We start from the raw sequence: 23,027 nt of genomic DNA, 5'->3' as shown, positions 1-23,027 counted from the left end.
CTAAAATATATCTCAGGTCTCTTACCCAGAATGACAGATAGCAGAGGCAACTTAATGGAATGTCTGCTGACCAACTCCCAAATGTCACGTTGACTGAACACAGTCCTTTCAGACTCGCAATTACAGTTAGTGACAGCCAAATGTGCCACCTGTGCAAACAGCTTTATCACTGGTGACACTCTTAACAGAGGCTTTAACGGATGACTGAGAAACAAGAAAAACAAAGAAACTGACATACTGTAATCTCAAAGCATGACAACAAAACAGAAGGGTGAATGACTTTTCACAGTAGTCTGTGTCGAGCAGCTAAAAAAAGATAGAGGGGTGTAATGCTGTCAACACAGACAAACAATCATAGCCCAATCTTTAGGAGAAAACAGGATAATGTCATCATGTTAAATTAAAAATGGACATCCAGATATAAACCCAGCAATAAAAATAAAATAAAAAAAACACATCATCAGTGTTATATAGCCTAGTTTCACCTCCAATCTCTTTCCCACTGGTAGTGAATTCATAGCAAAAAAAACATACGCAGGAGACTTGTCTGTTTATGCTCGCCTCTCCCTGTTTGTGCTGCTACATAGGGTCAGGAAAGGGTTAGGTGGCCTTTATTTCACATTGAGGACAGGACAGGATAAACCAGTGAACATGGTGGTCTGATTTTCCCCTTCCTGCCTTCTATTAGCTACTCTCCCTGCGACAGTGATTAATGAACACAGTTGTAGCATGTCTCATTCCACATCTATCCCCCTGCGCCCCCAACAAATAGAGAGTGCCACAGGCTACGTGGTCAGCAGAATCCATCTTCTGTGTGACCTGAAGGAGGCTGTTTTCTGTCCTTGCCTTTGTGGTGGTGTGTGCAAGGGAGGCAGCAGATGGAGGGTGGGCAGTCTGCTTTGCTAACAGCCCTTTATTACCGGAGTAATGCATCACCATTATGGGTGTTTAAGACACAAGGCCTGGTGAACAGGGGGAAGGGATGGCAAAGGAGAGATGGGAGAGCGAGAGGCCTAATTACAGTAATGAACTCATTTTCTGTCTCTGATGGTGGATAGTCTGTCTTTCATCTTGGTTCATCTAGAGAGGAGTGGCCCAGCGGTTCTGTCAGGTCTTAAAATAATCCTCTGACATTGTGGCCTTATTAAAGGCCCGACAGATATTAATATGCTGTCAGAAAAGTGAACACGTTCTGTCCACCATCCTGAGATTAATAGTCCACTACGATATTTTACCCAAGCAGGACACCCGGCATGATGTCAGCCAACTCTGACAGGCTCACTAGACTGAGTGACTTCTCATTAGTCACTTCTACGGCTCCTACACAACACTGTCGCTGTGCTCATTTTAGGGCCCGAGCACAGACATCGTCGTGGGCGAAGGCCCTATTGGAATTCTAATGTTTCTCGTTCTTCATCTTATTCTAATAGTGTTCGAGCGCAGTTTTGAGGTGCTTGGGCTACTCAAAAACACACAGAAATTGGTACGCATATCAGACTTGGTGAAAATTATATTTGTCAGATATATGTATCATATCAAGACTTACAAAAAAGCTTCTTATAGCCATACCCTAAACCCAACAGGAAGTCAGCCATTTTGAATTGAAAATTCATGTTTTGGACAATTTTGGCCTTTTTCAGGGGATGTACTTTAACGAACTCCTCCTACCGATTTAACCCGATTGACGTTGTGCGAGGGCCCGTTCACCGCTGCTTGCAGCTTTAATCATCTTGTGTCTTCTTGGTGGGTTTTGGTTGCAGCTCTCTTGCAGTTCTCTAAATATCCACGTGTACAGTTTGGGATTGATCAAACTGGATAGTATGGCACAATCAGAAATACTTCACTCCTTAAGCGACTTGAGATAAGTGTGAATTTTCTTCTTCAAAAATTTTATTTATGTAAATTAAGCCACAATGCAAGGATGTTCTACAAAATGGCACTGCATATATTAACACTTAAGCTCTATTCGATGCCAGTTGCAAACACATTTTGTGCACAACATTATTAAGAGTTCTCCACTCAGAGCTGACAGCACTTAAGGAAATTAGACACATACTGTATGCAGGGCTGTGCCATAAGCCCTTTAAAAAATATTCTTCAGAGGAATGCCAAATCCTGATTTGATTGCAACACAGCCCATTTCAGGTAGCTGTGATTCTCTGAGCCAAACTTGTCACTTGTCCCAGAGCTAAGGTTACCTTTCAAAATATCCTCTGCAGCATAAACTAGTTGGTGTTGCAAAGGTTTAGTAAATTGTGTGTCAAAATTGCAAAAAGTCACCTGGTAGTCACAATTATGCAAGCAAAATATCAAGATGTTTGGCCATCAAAGGCACCATTCAGCTGTATGTTTCTGCCAGTACACCTATTGTGCATCATTACAGAATACCATAATAACCCAGGGTTCTTATTCACTGCACTGGCAAAGCTGAAGCAAGAGCATTTTGTAGGTAAAAGAAAGCACATGGCTCTCACATCAGGCAATTCTATTCAAGCCATTATTCTCACTTCTTTGAATTTTCACATTCCTTTAAAATATCCTACACAGTGTCCAGCTTATTGCACATCAGGTCATACATGTTTTTTTAGCCCCTACCACTGTGCTGGGCCACACTGGGCCCTGGGGGGAACACAGACCTGTGATTATAGCCAATTATCTTTAATAAAGCCTGGTGTAATTGAGCCATATTAATGCTCCTCTGTTCTCGGCAAGCAGGAAGTAGTAGCTGGCCTCGTCCCCAAGACGCCCCGACCTCCAGAGCAGAGGCCAAGCTGCGATGCAGTCGTCCTCTCCTCCCACAGCCAAATTAGGGTGCAATGTAGGTTAGAGGCCAAGATGATTACACCAATTTTCCATCTCATGGACTTCGTCATATAGCGAGTCAGGCAGCAATACTATGTGAAGCAAATTTACAAGTGCTTCTCAGTGCATTCACAACCCCATTTATTTTAAGGTTAGTTAGTTAGTTTAATTTTTTGGATGTGTCACACTGTTCATCATTAACACAGTGGAAGGAAAAAAAATCCAAGCGTAAAGCAAACAAACCCAAAGGCATACTGCTTATGCTTCACTGCCCGCCATTTGATTCCTCAATAAACTCACAGTAAAAACAATCACATTCCATGTCACATCACACTCAAATACGATCTAATATGCACTGCACACGGATTTGGTGTTTCGTCCTCCTCCGAGTTGATTTAAAACAATGTGGGAGCTTCTTTTTCAATACACTATTGAGAGCAGGTGTTCCAACCTTGCGCTGGGAATTGGAGAGGAGTACGCAATGGTTTTGGGCAGGATAGATATTAAATTCATCACACTTTCAGTAACGGAAGGAGGGACGTGGAAGGGAGGACAGCAACCAGACACAGGCATTCCCGATCTTATGAACACACCCGTGTTTCTGCTCCACTGGAGCGATTCTTTACCTTAACTGGGTTAAAGCAAAGGAGGATGTGAGGTTAAGAAGATAATTGAAAGTGGTGGAGCAGGAAGAAAAAAAGAAAGAATGGGAGTTTTGCCAAACCTTGCTCAAAGAGATTTGTGCAATTAAACCACAGAACCAATTAATTGGCCGATGTTATCCTTGAGAGTTCATTACTGGGGCCTGGGAAACCAGGCATAGCATCTTCCCCAAGAACCTCCATAACCAGAAAGGACACTTGTTGAGACTGTGTGTGTGCACCACTGCTAACACCGACTGAGGCTACGAAGGTATGGGCCAAAGGAAACCAAATGCACCATTCAACATATTCCTCTTTCATCTGCTGCTTGCACAATTCAACCTCACAACAGGGAGGAATCTCCCACCAGCTGACACTCAAATTAGCACTGATGCTAAAGGCCTGCCATTAATGGCCGAACCCACCCCTTCCTGTACAAAGCGATAACTCCCTATATCTGAGCCGGTAAGAACCCAATCATCTAACTCCACCCTTTCTCATTGTGATCAGACCCCAAACCGAACACCCCGATGTGCCAATAATGCCTGCAGGGACTAATGCTGAGTTTGTAATGGACAGTGTGAATAGAGGGTCACACCCTCAGTGGGAGGTAAGGAAACCAAAGAAAATGAGTTGCAGCCAGCTGCCTTATTAAGCCTGATATGTGGAAACTAACAGCAAACCATATCAAGCCTAGTTACCCTAATATTCCCATGGATAATAATTTACCAAACACATACGCTAAAATGTATTTAGGTTAAGTGGGGTTGCATAAGTAATAAGCTACAGAATTAAAAATAACTTAACTGGTGACCCCCTGTATCCCACCTCATTCAAGTCACTGTATTTCTATCATTATGAGCTCCAGTATACTCAATTTGAAATCAAATTTGGCATGTTCACAAAGGCTGTGAGAAAGGGTGGGACTGGAGGTCTGTCACTCTACGCAAAAGGGTGCAATTTGCAATTTGTGGAGAGCCAGAAATCTGAAAGTTTAAATGAATAGATTCATAAGCTCCAGCTGCAGCTAAAAGTTTATGTTACACGAGGGAGAAGATGATTTAGGCTGCGCTCACACCAAATCAGGAGTTTCGGCGATTAGCACAGGGTTGTGCAGCAGTGTGGGATCATCAATTAAATGGCCCATTTGTGTCTCCATTGCGTTCCCCAATTCGTTGCGTTTTGTCTAATCAGTGGTTGGTTACGTGATTGGCCAATGCAACGTCAGGTTGAGTTTTTTTTGTTTTTTTAAGTTGATTTTTTTTAGAAATCTTCGGCAAAAAACGCACTACCCACATTCAAATGAATGGGAGGACTGCCGTTTTCACCGCAATGCCTGATTTGGTGTGAATGCAGCCTTAGAACTGGTCCTGATACTGCTCTACAATGACAAAAGCAGATTTGAATGTGTGCCAGCCGCTTTTATGATGTGCCAAAATGAGTGACCCATTTCTTCTCTTATCTATCCTGTTCAAAAGGCAGGAAATCAATTAAAACTGCAAGTAAATAAACTTAATGCCATTTAATTCATTGCATAATAAGTATATTCAGATGCTACATTCTGTATTTTATATCTGTGCCATGATTTAGGACCAGATAAGATAGTTGACCGTGTGGGTAAATGTTAAACTAGGGTAAATTACCATAACTTCTTGTCTAATCTAGGCAACATGAAAGGTGACTAGTAGAGCCAAGGACCAATTGCTTTCGACAGTCTTAAAAGAGCCTTGTGTTTTCATGAAACATATTCACAGGATGGATTTATTTCAAAGTTGCCTTGAAATGATTCATCTTGGTGTCAAATTTGATCCATTCACCTGATTTGGAAATAATATAAACCAGTGTTTCTCAAACTTTTTACACCATCTATGACTTCAGAAAATATTAGGCTCTCGAAGTACTACCATTATGGCCCACGTTAAAATAGAGTAGCATAGGCCTACTCTACTAACTAATTCAGCTACGGACAGTTCATGCAGGAGGCAGGTTTATTTCTAAAAACATTATTTATTCTCGACAGCCTATATATAGTATAGGCCTACTTCCTCCGTCCCACTCCAACTGAATCCAAATTTGAGGTAACTTGGGTCATATCTCCTTACTGTTTTGCATCGCTTGCTGCTAGCAGGTGCTGTGGAGACTTCACCGCCGCTGCTTAAGTAGCAACTAGCACTATGCTCGTCCACTACAGTTTCAACAGGTCTGCTCGAAATATTCTCCTCCTCATCCACACTTCTCTTCCTAATAGTTCCTGTTTGGAGTCATCGTTGCAGTGTTTTTGAACCATTCATTTTACCTCTCCTTACTATCTTGCCATCACAGCTTGTAACTAATTATGGATGTATGCGCACTCCGTTCATGAACGTAACTACGTAGCTAGCGGATATCGAAACAAAAATATTACACTTAAACAAACACCTATTTTAAATTACTTTTAACTGATAATAGTTGAAGTATTAGTAGGGTTGGGCATCGTTTGGATTTCAACAATTCTGATTCCAATTCCGATTCTTCCTTTCGATTCCGGTTCTTATCGATTCTCGATTCCGATTCTTTCAGGGGTGGAGTTGAAACGGGTCACGTTCCTATTTTCACAAATAAGAGGAAAGTTTTATTTTGATTCAATGGGTGTTTGCAGTTTTACAGGGCTTTTTCAATGTAAAATAACTCGAGCTCCACGGCTGCAACACAACAAGCGCCTGGCCGCTTCAGAAACCAAAACGTGCGCATATTAAATTAGGAAGCGATGATCGGATTTGAAACTAAATCCTCCAAACGATTCCAATAAAAAAAACGATTCTACTGGAATCGTAATTTTTGAAACGATTCCAAGTAGGAATCGGTTCTCGATGCCCAACCCTAAGTATTAGTATTGAAAATGTTGTAGTATTTCTATAGTATTGTTTTTAAATAATTTATTTCATTTTTTAAAAATATATCAGAGATTCCATCCGTGTACCACTAGAGGGAGCTTGCGTATCACCAGTGGTACTTGTACCACACTTTGAGAACCAGTGATATAAACAATAGCTTAACAGGGAACATGCGCCACAAAGCCGACACCTAAAACGTGGAACTAATTGCGATATTATCAAACCACTTAGAAGGCGTGGAACGCGACCACGTTATAACCGGAGGCTTAATAATAATAATTTATACTTTATTAATCCTGCAAGGGAAATTACAATGTTTTCTGTTGTTAGAATACACATTACACACAGGCCTGAAATACACACACATGCTCAGTACCTATACATGCACTAATGGAGAGATGTCAGAGTGAGCTGGCGCCCCAAGCAGTTGGGGGTTCGGTGCCTTGCTCAAGAGTCCCATGGCAGTGCCCAGCAGGTGAACTGGCACCTCTCCAGCTACCAGTCCACCACCATACTTTGGTCCGTATTAGGACTTTAACAGGCAAACCCTCTGGACCTACAGACTGTCCTACAGACTGAGCTACACTGCATCAACCGAAGTCCAGTGCAGGGCTTTCTATTTGTTGCAAACCTGTCATTTTGCCTGAGAGAACATGACAATTCTGTTTTAACGTACATCAGCCCCTCCATGTTCTGCGAGAATGAAAAAAAGCTTAACCGTCAGCATCCTGTCACGTCATCACCATTGAGCACTGACATGATTCAAGCAAACAGACAGGGTGAGCTGATACTAGCATGATGATGGGTGCAAAGGCAGCAGAGAAGACCAAGAGGACACAAAAAATACCACCAAGGAGACGACTGTGTGTGTACATGAGGGTGCGCTTGCAAAAAAAGAGAGCGGGGCTGAACAGAAGGAGCTTCTGCAGGAGCAAAGAGACAATTAGAGGCTTTCTGTTTACATCTCAGCGCACACAGGCCCGAGTTGACCCAACAGCAGAAGAACAATCAGTAGAAGAGATAAAAAAAAAGGAGGTCAGACAGCACAGAGTAAACATGTACCCGCATCGTCTCATCGTTCCCCCGGCGCCGGGCCTCACAATGCACTGTGGGAAATGCCCAAATTCACTAATGCCCTGTCAGTGCCCCAGGTGCAGAGATACACTGCCTCTATCTAACAAGCACTGCAGTGTATCCAGGACTCTATCCTCTGGGATGAGCGCTACTTCAAAAACCACCCTTCATACTCTGTCTGCATTTTGAGCTATATAAAAACTTAAGCAAAAAAACTACTTCACTTCTGGAATGAAAAGACTAGACAGGAATCTCTGCAGAAAAGGAAGTTGCTTCATACCAGAATAAGACTTCAATACTTCCATAACAGCGTAGGAAGACTGAACAACTTTCCACAGATATAAGACAGGTGGACTAAAAGAGGCCACAGAGATGTAGTTATGCTCTGAGCTGCTGTCTGATATCTGCTCATGTGCTTACAGAGCCAACCCGAGGTCACTGCCCTCCAAACAGCCACCTCGCCACACCTCGTCTGTCAACAGTTGTGCACGTAATTAAACAAAAGATAGCCGTTTGCTTTTGTTGCGGACTTTGTGGTTTAGGACTGGTGGTTATTTTGAGCCGTTTTGTCTTATCTTGGAGGCAGCTTACATGAACATGAGTGTGTGTTTGGAAAGTCTAAAGTGCAGGGGTCACCCGTGATCCGACTCCATTTCACTTGGGTTAAGGAACATATTTTATTATAGTTATTATAGTATTTACACATCAGAAACTGCAAATGATTTAATTTCCAGCACACAATATAATATCTACCATATGCTTAGTTACAAAGAAAAAGTGTCTGACAGTAGAGAGTGGTTTGAGACACCATGATTGTGTATAGAAAAGAAAGGAAACTAGAAGAAGGGAGAGTCATTGTAAATCCAATTATGTGTACACAACATGAAAGCACATATCTTTCACTTCTACAAATGAATTGTATTGTGAAGTACAGCAGCATGTTTCAAATCTATGCATGTGAAGGGTTCAAACTAAACAGTTTTGCTTCTAAAACAGTCAGCGAGTGTTTTGACATGTTATATGCTCAGTAAATATCCGCTACAGATGTTCTTTAAGTGCTTTAAGAGAGATGACTCTTATCAGTTGGTTGAAACACAGCAGAGACTTCATTCATCAAGTCATTTGTAAGAGTATTTCTAATCCAAACATAAAATATACCTTGAGTATCTGTTCTGCTGTAAATTCCAATGTCAGATAATGCTTTAAGAGGACAGCCGTTGAAAAAAAAAATTTAAATTACCACCACAGCCCTGGAATGACGACCTTTACATGCCAAGATTAACATAATTACTAACAGCGATCCATCAAGTGGGAGCTTAACCACAGCGCTGACGGTAGCTTCAAATAATCACACTGACAAGGTGGAGAGCGGAGCTATGCAGCAAAGTTACATTTTGAAAAGAAAAGATGTAGGAGAGAAGCAGGCCTCCACCTGGCTTCACTGAAAATGGGAGTCTCCTACCCTGATGCCCTGCCAGCTGGCTTTCTGCCTAGCGCCTGCCAGGCAGCACACTGCCATTGTCCTTTAGTTGTTTCAGGGTGATCTGAGAATTAAAATAGACAGGACAACAGATTTTCCCTGTTTATACACATGAGAATGGAGAACAAGCACTGCAGCAAACAGAGAGAGAGAGAGAGAGAGAGAGAGAGAGAGAGAGAGAGAGAGAGAGAGAGAGAGAGAGAGAGAGAGAGAGAGAGAGAGAGAGAGAGAGAGAGAGAGAGAGAGAGAGAGAGATAAAAGATTTAAGCGAGGTTGTAAACTTGGCAAAGGATCGCGTAGAGAGTCCCTGCTCCACTGCAAAATTAATGAATACCGACTAATATAACTAATGGAATTCCGTGTTATTAAAAAGGTGGCTATCACGAAGCACTTAGTTCTATAAGGTCACATTATGTAGCAACCAGCTTTACTATGACACCCAAGGCACACATGCATAGTTTTAGATATCACTCCCACAACCTATTCAGGTCTCGCAGACTGAAGCTCCTGTATGTTCCCAACAGAAGGAGACCGCGTTTGTTCTTGGCTGCTCCAGTGGAGCCCCGTGAACAGAGAGCACTGTGCTGTGGCCCTTCTCCAAAAGGGACCATCTGTCCCCCGAACTTGGCCTAGCCACACCGGCCTGCACTGCTATGGTGAGACAGAAAGGGACGTGTGGGGTTGATGTGGCCCAGCAGGCCTCCAGAGTAAACCACCACCTATTTCCATCAGCACACATCCCCCCCCCCCTCTGCTGCTTCCCAGCAGCCTGCTGCTTACCCTGCAACCTCCATACCAATGACAGCCTGTCAGCAGAGTGCACTCTGTCAAGGGAAGGGGGAGAAAGAAAACAAGGAGGGGAGGAGAGAAATGGTGAGAAGAGCGCTCTCATCTCGCAAAAGGAAAGCTGTTAAGAGTTGTGAGGAGTTCAGATCGAAAGCTCTGAGAACATCGATGCTTCCGCTTCGCTGCTGAGGTTAGAGTCAGAGTGCACATCGTCACATTATCACTGAGAAACAGTGCTGCAGAGGAGGGGGAGTAGGTAAGCTGTGTGACAACATTAAGATTTAGAACCGACACACTAATGCACAAACACATTCTCACACACATCATTCAGACAGCAGCATTTATAAACAGTGACCGGCAGAGCAACCTCAGAGCGTGTCAATGCCATGGAGCATCTCTCCCTCTTTTTACTCACTTCAGTGGTACTCGTTTTCTTTTCAAAGTTTGTTTTTCACACTTGGTCTGGTGTTGCTGGCAGACATCTGGTGTAAGAGAGACAATTTGGACTCCTGGGCAGCTGCTGGAAGCTCCACAGCTGACACAGAATAAGGTTTAGTTAACCGTAGGACGCTATGAGTTAGGGAGGCCAGGAGTGAGCACAGATACACAGATGAATCACTGGTTTATTTTTCCCGCAAGAACTGTCTGTGCTGCGTCTGCCAGAGACACACTCACAAATTCCTCCTGTGATGAGCCTTACAGACTAGACCACTCAAGCATACCATTGTCTAGAACAAGACTATGTCGAATGCTTATTCTGCACATAAATGCAAGTTAAAGTGAGGGCAATAAGCATTCTTTAGTTTTTACATTTTTTCTTAAGAGGCCATTGCATGGCCAACATTAGGCATCAACAGTTGCCATGCTTACCTGATTAAGAGTCCATTTTCATCAGAGCCATTATTCCTAGGGGTAGAGGACTCAAAGCCCTGTGAGCCACTGTGGTAATGAGCCCACTGCGAAGATGCTATCCAAGTGCATTAAATCCATCAGCCACTTGTTGAGAGAAATCCGCCACACTTCCTAGCAAAAAGCCTCTAAAAATAAACAACAGCAACCCTTTCTTCTGCTCCTTTATCCAATAACTAGTTGGGGGAGAAAATGGAGAAAGATGGAAGAAAAAGAAGGAAAGAGTAAAAGAAGGACAAGTCTGGCAGCCATCGGGGAGTCAATTTAGTGAAATGCATACAGCTGCCCCTTAATGCACACAACCCTCTCCCTCCCCCTGTTACAAAGCCACCAACTGAATGAATGAGACTGCAACATTAGCATATGTAAAGAAAAGTAGGTGGCTGTGCTGGGTGCTGTGGGGGGAAGGGGTGGGCCATGACATTCAGAGCTTCTCTGGCTGATAGGAAGGACAAAAAAAGAGGTGGGAAAGCTATTGTTCCCAGGAAAAGATGCCCAGGTCAAGGCCTGTGACCTTCCAAGTTTCTTGTGATGGCTGACATTTGGAGCGACGGGAGATGGAGGAATCCACTTAGCTGTTCCCTGTCCTATGAAGTACAGCTTGGTATAAAAGGTCTGTCTGACAGAGTCAGTAACCATGACCAACTTAAACACGCGTAGATAAGGGGAGAAAGACATAACCAGAGAGGGTAATTGCCCTTCTTTCAAAACTGATAATCCCTATAGCCACATGCCATATGCTGAGCCTGCATATCTTTACCTTCAGCAGACACCAGAGCAGGAGTAAGGAGTGGAGAGGGTCCTAAGAGCAAGGAAGAAAAACGTATGAAACAAGAGGTTCATCTCTGCAGAGCGCTACTCTCGGGTGCTTCACTGCAAACAGCTGTCAGTTTAAGGGCCTGAACACACCAAGCCAAAGAACTAGCACTAACGAAGACTGACGGCAGAACATTCAAGTGCAACTTTTGTCAAAAGATGTGAGACAACGCTGCAAAGGCTGCAGCTGACAGCAAGCCTACTGCTTACAGTCATGTACGTTCTGCACCTGCATGGTGGGAAATAATAAATAAGTTGTCTATTTAAAAGTTACAACTGGCAATGTAAAGGCTTGCTGTGCTTGTCTATGCACTGGCATTGTGCCTGGAGAAGAAAAGGCTAAAGCAAAACAATCAGGGGAACCCATACAAATTTGCTGTCGGTTCCGGACAGTGAGTGGTCAAAATTTACAAGCACAGTTGTATTTAAAATGTATTTATTCAAACATTTAGTAAGTACTTTTGTTTTTCCGATTACATATACAGACTTCTGAGCAGTGGTTATGCAAGCGCAGATCAGCTGGCTGTAAGCTGTAGTCTTTGTGGTGTTCAACAAGTTCAACAAGAAATCAGGCAACGTCATTTTGTGTTTGATCAGTTGCTGTTTGTTGACGCTAGTTGTTTGAGGTCAGCTTTGTGTGTCATGGCCCTAACATGGAGTTAGTGCAGCAGACTGGTGACTGTAAAGGGCTTATGGTTGAGTCTGTGAACCAGGAGGGGAAATGTGGGTGTGGAGACTAATAAAACCGTTCTCAACAACCACTCAGGCAACTCTGATAACAACATTAAAAACTACACTTGTGCTTTGCAATAACTAGGTATGAATGTGTGCGAGTAGGTTTATGTGTGAAGTTCCTTCCTAACACACATACAGGCTAAATAAAGAACAACTTTGTGAGGTAAATGAGTTTTGATGATATATTTCTCCTCTTGTATAATGCAACATAATTGAGTTTCAGGGAGCTTAATTGGACAAACACTAAAACAGTGTGATTCTAACAACTTTCTGATGACTGTGTTGCTCTGTCTGTTTCTGGTTGGAGGTAGGAGCACGTTAATAGCAGGAAATGACAGACTTTAATCAAGCTGAATGAATGGCAGCAAGTACAGATCTTTGTGCCACATTCTGCTTTGATCTAGCCTCTGCAGGCAGCTTCTCAGCTTTGATTTGAGTTGAGGGGAAGGAAAGGGTTTTATTTGAAGAGTGGGAAGCCCCAGGAGGTAACACTTAAGAGTTCTTGTCACTGCATCCCAGCAAACAGACAAACTATTCATCAGCCTACACACATGTGCAGCAGGGCCTGTGGAGAAACACACAATCCCACAAAAACACAGCTCGTTTGCACATGGACGTCCGGGTCTGATGGGTAATTTACATACCAAGGGGCAGTCATTACACAAATGGATACACATGCAGAACAACCTACATTCACGAACACTAAAAAAACATCTTTCACAGCTCATCTTTTAAATGCTGATGCGGAGTTTGGATGAAAGAAACCGATTGTCATTTAACTCAATATATTAAAACTGGCTAATACATAACAAAAACAATGTACTTTTAGTGGCACAAGATTGTTTTTCTTTTGACATTTAAGGTGTTTTAAATTTGTTTTATTCAAATAGGAATTCAGAGAAAATTAGAATATTTAGCCAAAGACAAACATATTGTATAAGAGAAGGATTCGCTTTATACTTGAGTTGGGTAGTGTCCTGTGTGTGTCTTCGCTGTGTACTTAACATACTACTTGCTTAGAGGAATAGTTAGGCATTTTGGAAAATACTCTCATTTGCTTTCTTGCTGCAAGTTAGATAAGACAATTTATGGTCTGTATTTCTTGGCCGGGCTGACTCTAGGAAGTTCCTGCATCCAGTCAAAAAACAGTGTAGCACATAACACCCTGGAACGCCACAACATGTCATTTTTACACTTCTGATTTTGTATGAGTTAAACAACAGAGAAGTGTTAATTAGTGTTAAACATGTTAATTAGTGAGCTTTAGAGGTCCTGCTAGACAGATTTTTTTTTTTAAATCTTCAGACAGAGTCATTCTAGCTGTTTCCCCCTGTTTCCAGTTCTTATGCTAAGTGCAGCTTCATATTTCTAGAACAGACACTAAAGGGCTATCAATCTTTCCTTCTAACTCTCAACAACGTAAATATGTGCATTTCCCAAAAGGTATAACTATTCCTTTGAGAATTACAATTGGGCAGAACTTTCAACTGGAGATGCTTGGGACATAACTTTGGTGCCATTTGTTTTTATTATATTGGGTAAGATGACCAATGGGACAAACTGTCAAAAACCCAATGTAGTCCCTTATAAAGTCTGATCATTCTGATTGCAGACAGAACAAGTACACTCAACATTGTCTAGGAGATTCAAGCCTGGTGTTGAATCACACGCTCTTATATTAGCTCTGTAGAGGAGCCTATTCTTTCTGAAAAGCAACCCCGAGGGCGACTATTGTCATTGTATGGTCAATCTGAAGACAGCCAAACTCAGCATGGTAGTATGGGAGCCATTGAGGCTTGCTTCAAGTCAAGGCACCTGTATCCGCTTAGATTGAGCTCGCTCTCATGAGGGTGTGATGATAGCCAGGCATGTGATACATCTGCTGTCCAGTATTTTTAGTCCTAGTGATAACGACATGCTGTGTGGAAAGGCAAGTTTCTCCTTAGTTATGCAGAGTCGGAAAGGAGCTGTTTAGGGAAATGGCCTGTTCCTCCAGCAGAGGGGAAGGGAGGAAAAGCAGCTGGCAGGCAACAGGCAGACACAGCATCTCCGAATGTCACTCCTCCCCTAGCCGCCCCCCCACCTCTTCTCTCTCTCCAGCTTCAATCTTCCTCTCAGTTTGTTCTGTATCTGTTGTCTGAATTCATCAGAAAGCAAGAGGCTGAGCTGCCTCCACTATTCCCCCCCTATGCCACTCCATATCTACGACAGAGGAGGAGAGTGAACTGGAAGAGGGTAGTGGGCACGAGGTGAGGGGGTGGAGAGTAAACAGTGGCTTCGCATCCCACTATGTTGTTGCTAGGCAACTTTTTCTGCATATGACAGCCTTGAGTGACGGCAGACCTCCCTTCGGAACAAAGACAGAAAGTTGAGGGAGGGAAAGGAGAGGAGCAGAGAGCAGCACAGAGATGAGGGGTGATCTGGTGAATACAGGGACAGACACATTGCTGTTGAGTTTAAAGCAATACAAGGCAACATAATAAAAACATTTCGATACCATAAACTATGAAAGGTTAACCAGGATAATCTCATAACAGCCAGAACCCATCACGTATAAAGATAAATCTTAGGGAAAGCAGAAAAACATGTATGCTTCTAATTTTTGTGGTTTTCTTTCACCCAATTACTGAACAATTTTATTTATTTGGGCCTCTACAAATTATTCAAATAAAACAAGGAAACTACTCTCTGGTCAATAACCATAGCCCGATGCAACTAGTGATGGTGAATATTGCATTGTTTCAAGTGATCGCAAGCCTAACAGGTTGGGAACCAGAGTTTTGAACTATAGTGCTTTTGAAAACATTCGGTCGCTGGTCCAAACAACTTTATCTCGGTTAGTACCAGATAAAGCAAACTTCATTTCTGTTGCTGTAATCACACTGCAGAGCAGAATAATGGATTCATTTTTGAACACTAACATTGCCACTGGCACATTGAGGATGTCTTTCAGTAGTTACCTGCTTATCCAAGTCTTGTTTATATTTTGCAGTTTTGCACACGCTCTTTCATTTCCTATGAACGTATGATTAGGATCTGTTAGAAACTCCTGAGGCAGTGTACCAGCATTACCACCACAACCTACAAACTATACTTTGGCAAAAGTTGGCAGACACCAATAGTTCTAGCTCAGCACATTTTGTGTGCAGCATAGGTGACGTGCTTCATCCATAGGGCACATAATTAGTTTTTTTTTTGACGATTGCAGGGGATAAAATTAGCACGTGAATAATAATCACTGGCGAGAGAGCTGCTTTTCATCAAGTTTGGCAGAAGAGAGTGTGCTGGATGCCAGATCAGGGGTGCTGCTGTACGGATGTGTGCAGAGGGAGCAGGCAGTCAGAAAGCAAAAGAAAGTTGACACTGAAACCATATTGTTAACAGCAGTATGGGCAAAGTTGCCAGTGCTTTTAGATGACCACAAAGGACACCAGATGCTTGCACCACGACTGGCTGGAGAAGTGGAAAGCTACACTACTAACGAATAAGCAGTCTATCGACGGTTACATTCGTAAATGTATCGACCCGTTTACATACTGTAGGTGTGGTTCATGAGAGTCAAAAAGAAGGGAAAAAAGAACAGGATCTAGATACCAAAATAATAACAACAAGAAAGAGCTTTTTTCCCAAAGTAAAGTTTGTGGCCATCTGGAGCAAATGTTCCAGTGCATAAACTTCCTGCTGTAATTAATGAAGTTCTCCAAAGGGAACAGTCTGATTAAGTGAAAAACTCTTCTTATTCTCCACAGGCCATGTTACCAGAGCTCAGAGAGAAATGGCTCCGATAGAATTCCTGAGAACTAGGCGGCCCTGGTTTGTCATGCAGCTGGCATCTCTTTTATGGAGTCACTTTCAAAGCCGTTTCCCTACAAGTGGCATCAAAAACATCTGTTCCAAGAGCGGCAGCCACCCACATGAGAGATTGCCCAGTCCTGGCAGAATGGCCTGCAGATGTAGGCAACAACCAACATGCAAATGTACATGTAAAACCTCAGACAGCCACATTGTGACAGTTAAGACAACAATATGCCAAAAGTTACAAGGGGAACAGAGAGGGAAAGAGACAAATAGAGGTTGGAATGATAAGGACTGAGAAAGAATGACTGTAATGAAAAGAAAATGACTCTGGGAATGATGAAAGGAGGGAGGAAACCTGAACAACAAGAGATGGTAGGTTATAGTGGAGGAACAATGGCTAGTAATTCTGAGCTAGTGTCTCCTGGCCGTGTTGAAGGATGTACAGTGGTACTTTAAATCCCAGACAGAAGGCCAATTTGACCCCCATCCTGTTCAAAGCAGTCCTGTTAGTGGAGGGGCCTGGTAATGTCTGATGAAGTAGCAGTAGCACAGCTATATTAGGCTGCTGTGTCCAGGGCGAATGAGATGTCTTAAATGTGCACTCTGCTAGTGCTCAGAGCAGTGTAAAATACTGTGCATCATTAAGGGATATGTGCTTAAGTACTGTCCACGGCCCTGTAAAGCGACTGCTTGGGGGGGGGGGGGGGGAGGGGGGGTGAATGGACAGAGGGAGGCAATGGGAAATGGTCCGAGTTATTTCCATTCCTTCAGCCCGTTTATGGAAACATTATTGGAGCACGGTTCAGTTCTCACGGAGGAGGAAGAGAGTCAGGAAACGAGTAAGAGTGAGAGACAGGAGAAAGTGAAGGAGGGAGTAAAAGAGAAAAAGGAGGTGGGACTGTAGAAATGCTGCTTTTAGCTTGTTTTCTCTGGAAAAGACCTTGCTCTGTGTGTGTCCTTCATTGTGTGGTTCTCCCTCTGGCAAAAGCCACAAAAGCCTCCATTTATCTCTCCTGAGCATCTAGCCTTATTGAGAGAAGGCTCTGAAAGGCGGGCAGCCATCACATGTGCCAGGGTGACATGGCTTTTCCCTTGTTAACACTTTAGTGTTGCGCCCAGAGTGCACCCCACACAATCTCCACCGGAGTGAGGGATTACTCCTGCCGACAAACGGGCAAAAAGAAATAGTACATCTGTTCTATATATTTGCATTTCTTTGGTTGAATCACAATGCAACACTTGACTCGATGGCAAGCGAACATTCTCACTCAGGCGTGAGAAACCCACCTCATCAATGAGGCCTTTTTCACCCTTTGGTGTCGTTAACCGGGGTAACAGCACATCACAAGGAGCAGCTTGCACAAAACACAATCTGTCAGTTTAGAGGCAGCGGGGCCAGTTTAATCATGATTCGCCCTCATCAGTTTCTATTTATTCAGTGTTCATAGGAGTAGAAAGGGGACCAAGTGCAATTTTAGGACATCGCAATGTGCACTATTCAGCAATCTGCAGCTCTAATTGCAGAGCGAGAGGAATTTTCTACATCTCTAGCATTGAAGCACAACAGCTGCAGCTGGCATGGCATGCAGTGGGTGTGTTTAAGGGAGGTGTGGCGGCTGAAAGGGTGTCAAAGACTAACCTCCAACTGAGTGCCACCCAGACACGCGCACCTAAGCATAAACACACACAAATGCGCAGGGTGTTACATGCACAGACGCCCACATATTCACAATCACAAAGTGTGCTTTTGTCTCCATGTAAAGATTAATAAAGTTAATGACATACCGAAGCATCAGGGGAAATACTGCGCTCTACAACTTGCTTCCCTCTCTACTGCCACTCAGCAGCACATCCTTGATCACACTGATTTACAGAGGAGTCAGCTGTCATCATAAAAAAAACTCCAACACATACAGTACATACACAGATACTCGTTCCTCCAATCAACTAGTCATCATCATCTCCTGCGAAATATCTGTGTACACATACTGTACATGAACCATTAAAAAGTGTGTTGAGAGGAGAAAAGGGTATGAATGCTCTTTTTTAACACACATCTTCTCTGTTCTCTCCATCTTACCATCCCCCTTCCTGAATGCGAAATGATGGAAAAAGTGTCCAGGGAGATGAGTGCGGATGAATTCATTCCTACCACCAGGAGCCAAGTGCACTGATCCGACCTGACTTGAGGGCCCCCAGTGATTGAGTGACCCTTGACCCTTAGAGCTGATCGAGGCCAACGATCTGATGAGGTGCTCTTATGAAGAGGGGGAAGGGAGTGTATAAAGAATGGGGTGAATGAAAAACAAACGTCCCAACAGTCATAAGGAGTATGGCTGGACTGCAGCATTTCTTCAGGAGACCTCACTGGTGAATGCACATGGAAATCCATTGGCATTAATATTTATGCAATTCAGAATGACAATGAAAACAGAGCATCTTTAAATATACTTCCACCTCACTCAAGCAGAGATCAGGCACAAAATGAAAAATGTGAGCAGGAAGGTGTCTGTCCTCGATCATGGAGCTGGCCAGACTTTACCACAGCAGCCCAAATAAGCACAGATTTCCTTATTCCTCACTTCCTTATCTCTAAACTGCAGCAGGCTCTGAAGAATGACATCAAGATGGCAGCATTTGGTGAAAGCTCCAGGAACTAGCAGCTGTACAACATGTACTCGGGGTCACCAACGTGGCAGAATCAAGAGGAAAATCTTTTATTTAAGTAGATTGCAAACGCAGTATTATAGCCAGCAGGGTTTGGTAAGACGGACGATTCCCACATGCCGCTGCAGATCTTCGTCAACCTGCCTGGTTTACAAGAGAGACCAATACCACTATGAAATATTAGGATTCCCAGCAACACTATCATCCCTGAGAAAGCACACACAGTAAAACAATTCCATATTAAATAAATAACAACGACCCTAGATCCCTGGGGCAAAATTCTATCAAGCAGAGGCTCATGGCTAAGTGTGTTTTTTTTAAGCATCTATGTCAAAATGTTTGCAAACCCATCCTATTCTAAACCATAAACCTAGCCATGGGCATGTTGTTGATTCTGCAGTGTGACAACAAAAACCCTGAGGTGACAAAGCAATGGTGCAGCAGCAATCCATGAAGTCAACAAACAGAGCAGCTTGGACTAAATAGGGAAGTCTGGGGAAAAGTGAAGAGCCTCCTCAGGGACCCCAGACTGAGAATGCCTTTCAGTGAAAATTAAACAAAATGACAGGAAACAATTAACCTACACTCATTTCTCTCTTTACTCTCCCCAAGAAAATGTCAAATGTCACCAACTGTGGGAATGGCTCTTTGTGTGTGACCTGATAATAATCTGTGTGTTTACATGCACCAAACTAACCTGCTTATTGTTGGCTTTCCGCAGTAACTGGATTTCTTCAGTCATGTAAATAAGAAACTGTTTGCTTAATGGGGGATTGGGAGAAATCGGGTTAACTCGGCAAGATTATGCTGGAGAAAGCTGAATTATTGCGCATGGCAAAGACCTCTGCCATGCAAACTGTGGAAGCAGTTTGGAGGAAAGAAAAGAACAAACTTTCAGTAAGTAAACCTACTGAAAGTAAACTTTGACCTCCGAACGTTGGTGTTTGTGTGTTCCACCTAAACACAGATTATCTCGACACAGAAGAGAACAGTGTAATAATACAGCTGCTCCTGTGGTCAGATATGCAGCACCTGGCTGTGTATCCAGCAGTTGTGCGTTTGTGTGGTCGTTGTGTTTTGGATCGAGCCCATGCAGCTCTGTGCTGAACTGTATGTGGCCCTACAGTCCCGTTTACATTTCAGAGAGGTTCCGAGGGCTTCCAGTAAACATAGCCTAGGGGAAGGTAAGCAGTGAATGAACACAGTGTTGCTGCTAGGCATTGTAAGAATTAGAGAGCTCTTGTTAGGACCCTAACATCATGTCTGGGACATTGTTTGCTTGACTGCGTTATGCAATCTCCTTTGCTCCTTGTTCTAATAAGGCAGTAAACCCATATAAAGGCTAGCATTCAGTGTCAAATGTGCTGCTGTCCCTCTAGCTCTGGATCCCACCCCCTGCAGCTAACCTCCAAACATCCACAGAAGCTTTCAATACACTTCAGCAGAGAGCGGTTGATCTCCTCCACATTGACAGACAGTGCGATTACAGAAGCAAGAGAAAAAGGGGAAAAAAAAAAAAAATCAGGCCACTGTCACTCCAGATCATTATCCCCCGTCAACAGCCTTTACAAATTGCATAAAAGGAAGGCTAGTCACAATGATGTTGCAAAGAAAGAGGGGGAAAAAAAACAAGTGAAATGGAATATACTTCTCTAACTTCGAATTAGCTCTGCTTGGCTGGGCCGGTGCTCTTTAAACACATCATACCGCCGCTGCAGCAGCCCAGAGAACACGAAAAGGCCAGGCTGACTGCCAGCCCTGCACAGTTCAGCTCCTCTCTGCTTTAGCCTTCCCTTCCACTTTGTGTAAAGGGTTTCCCATACACACCAGTAACTCCAGTATCCAAGGCTTGTCTAAAATAGTCACAGAGAAGTGACTAGAAGTAGTAGTCTTTGCTAACAGGAAGTAACATGAATAGGCCAAAGGCAACATCAAGTACAGACATTTTTGTGCTTCAGTAAGTGGATACAAGGGCTTCATATTAATGTCCTGGTTTAATGGTGTGCGTAATTTAAAAGTACAATCTCAACTGAACTAAGAAACTGAGAAAATATTTCTGTTTCAAGGATATTGAAAGGAAGTGTAATGTTTATTTGAACCAAATGAATGAAAAAGACGTCTTGGAAGAAAATGACTCCGATTTTTTTCTGGCCAACACAACACAAGGTTTTGATGGCTTTGCCGCTGCTGTCAAATAAAACAATAACAAAATCAGAATAATACATTGCATCACACCACCTCAAAATACACACTGAAAATAAAACTGCAAATGGCCAAAGCCTTTTTAATAGTTTTGGGATTCCCAGTGTAAACCACAAATATTCAGTAAACTGAACTCGTTATCACCCGATTTATGGATCAGTGGAAACACAAAACAAGAATAACATTCTCCCTCCCAACATGTTTCGTCAGCGCTTTTAAAAACACAATGACAGACTACAGACCATGACCAGACTTTCTAATTTGTCTCATGTCAGTGAGCTGGCAACATAAAAGGAACCAACAAAAACACTTTCTCACCATTGATAAAGGGTTGTTTAGGAGAAAGTTCCTTCCTGTAAAAAGGCTGATATTCAGAAAACTTGTACATTCCCGTGTGTACGTGCTGCACACAAAGCAGGATAGGCCGCCTCACAACAACACAAAGCAGCCTCTGTCAAACAGCATAGAGCAGTGGAATTGAACTACACTTTTTCTTTTATTCTTATGTCTATTTATTATTTATACGGTTAGGAAATAATGCTTATGGAAACTACCTTACAGTATATAGTGTGATGTCCACTTCACTAGTTTATGTAGATTTGAAATACTCATGCTCAACAACACTGTGGAAGCACTGCAGCGCACAGGTGAGGTTAAGTGAAGGATACTGGCTCCAGCAGCAATGGCCACACACACACACACACACACACACACACACACACACACACACACACACACACACACACACACACACACACACACTGAGCACTTTATGGCACATCTGTCACGGCTCTGCTCCATTTGACTTGTTAATTACAATCAACCTCTATCAGAAACAAGTCAGCGTGCTTTTACGCTTTAAAACAACTCATCCGATGACCATGTGCTCCTTGGCTCACCCGGGGTCGATTAAACAGTCAAGGGCACAGATGTTTGCACGGAGGGTTTCGTGCTGGATTGGCCTACATTTTAGGACTACAGGTTTAATTGACTGTACCTTCAAAATGGCAAATATTACATAAATAGAGATTATGAAATAAATAATCCTATGAATAATACAGAACAATCATAAATAAAGCGTGAACTGATTCCATCCATCCATCCATCCATCCATCCATCCATCCAACAATTAGGGGCCATCCGCACGGAAACGCTTTTTGGTGTAAACGCACGTTTTGCATCGTTTTGGCCAATCGTCCAAACGAATCCTGTAAACGCACTGCCTGAAGACGCACTTTTTTAAAACCTGGTCCCAGGGTGAAAAAATTCAAAAACGCCACCCTCGTATCTTCGTTTGGACGGCGAAGCCACATACTTGCGTATCATCGCCACACCTCTCGACGACGTCTCATAACAACAACAACGGCGGACTACATGCTTGTGTTCCTGCCCGAGAAGATATTGAGCCTATTAGGGTTACTAGGGCTGATTGGTTTCTTCTTCTACTTCTACTTCTACTACTACTACTACTACTACTACTACTACTACTACTACTACTACTACTGTCTGTTTGTATACAGCGTGCAAGCTTTATCCGCCTCTTCTTCTCCATTGTTGGTGAATTTCTGTAGCAGAAACAGCGGCACCTATTGGCCTGGAATACGAAGTAGCGTGTTGAGTCATTTACAAATGGATCCGTTTGGACGCAAACATTCTTGAAACGATGCCAGGGAGGACGGACGGGGGAAAAAAAAGATTGTTTTGGTACGTGTGGACATGGCCTTAAACTCCTCTGTTTATTCATTATCTTATCCTTCTTTTTGGCAGGTGATTGGTTGAGGGGGGGCAGGGCTGAACTTATTGGTTCATTTACATATTTCCCTATATTTGCACGTTTATTTATTTTACACCTCTTTGTTTATCACAAACTGGTCATTTTAGAGTTCCATACCTGACACATTTACCAAGGTGCGATTGTCTAAAGACAGAGAGAGAAAGTCTACAGAGGCAGCAATGGCATGCAGTCAGGACTCTGGCTGTGTCACCCACACCCAGTCCTGTCTGCCTATTCATACAGGCCCATTCTTTTTCGCTACAGTAGGAAGGAGGTATGCACATCGGCACTAAACCAAATCCCTTCTTATCTCCCATTGGAGGCTGGCCGCAATCACAAAGGTCAGCTGTCCCGATTGTCTGGGCCTGTTGAGGGGAACACAGACCGAGTTAACCCCATGGGTCACGACTGGTCCTTGGACTCAGTGGCAATCGGGTTAATGACTGGCCAGCACTCAGTCTCTCCATTGT

General features: G+C 43.1%; 1 protein-coding gene across 6 annotated transcripts in view; it reads right to left on the bottom strand.

Moving 5' to 3' along the window:
- The window catches only part of LOC116039339 (signal-induced proliferation-associated 1-like protein 2), a 92,861-nt gene that overhangs the window by 62,890 nt on the left and 6,944 nt on the right, over nucleotides 1-23,027 (bottom strand). Inside the window, exon 1 of one of the 6 annotated variants that reach the window (XM_035992005.1) lies at nucleotides 10,527-10,727. The exons of the other annotated variants lie outside the window; for them this stretch is intronic. The gene's annotated coding sequence lies outside the window, so the exon portion shown is untranslated. Of the gene's footprint in view, nucleotides 1-10,526; nucleotides 10,728-23,027 lie in introns of those variants that run through there. 6 annotated transcript variants of the gene reach the window in all.

The sequence above is a fragment of the Sander lucioperca genome, chromosome 15 (assembly GCF_008315115.2).
Source record: "Sander lucioperca isolate FBNREF2018 chromosome 15, SLUC_FBN_1.2, whole genome shotgun sequence".
Classification (NCBI taxonomy): Eukaryota; Metazoa; Chordata; class Actinopteri; order Perciformes; family Percidae; genus Sander; species Sander lucioperca.
This window is presented reverse-complemented; position numbering and strand designations above follow the sequence as displayed.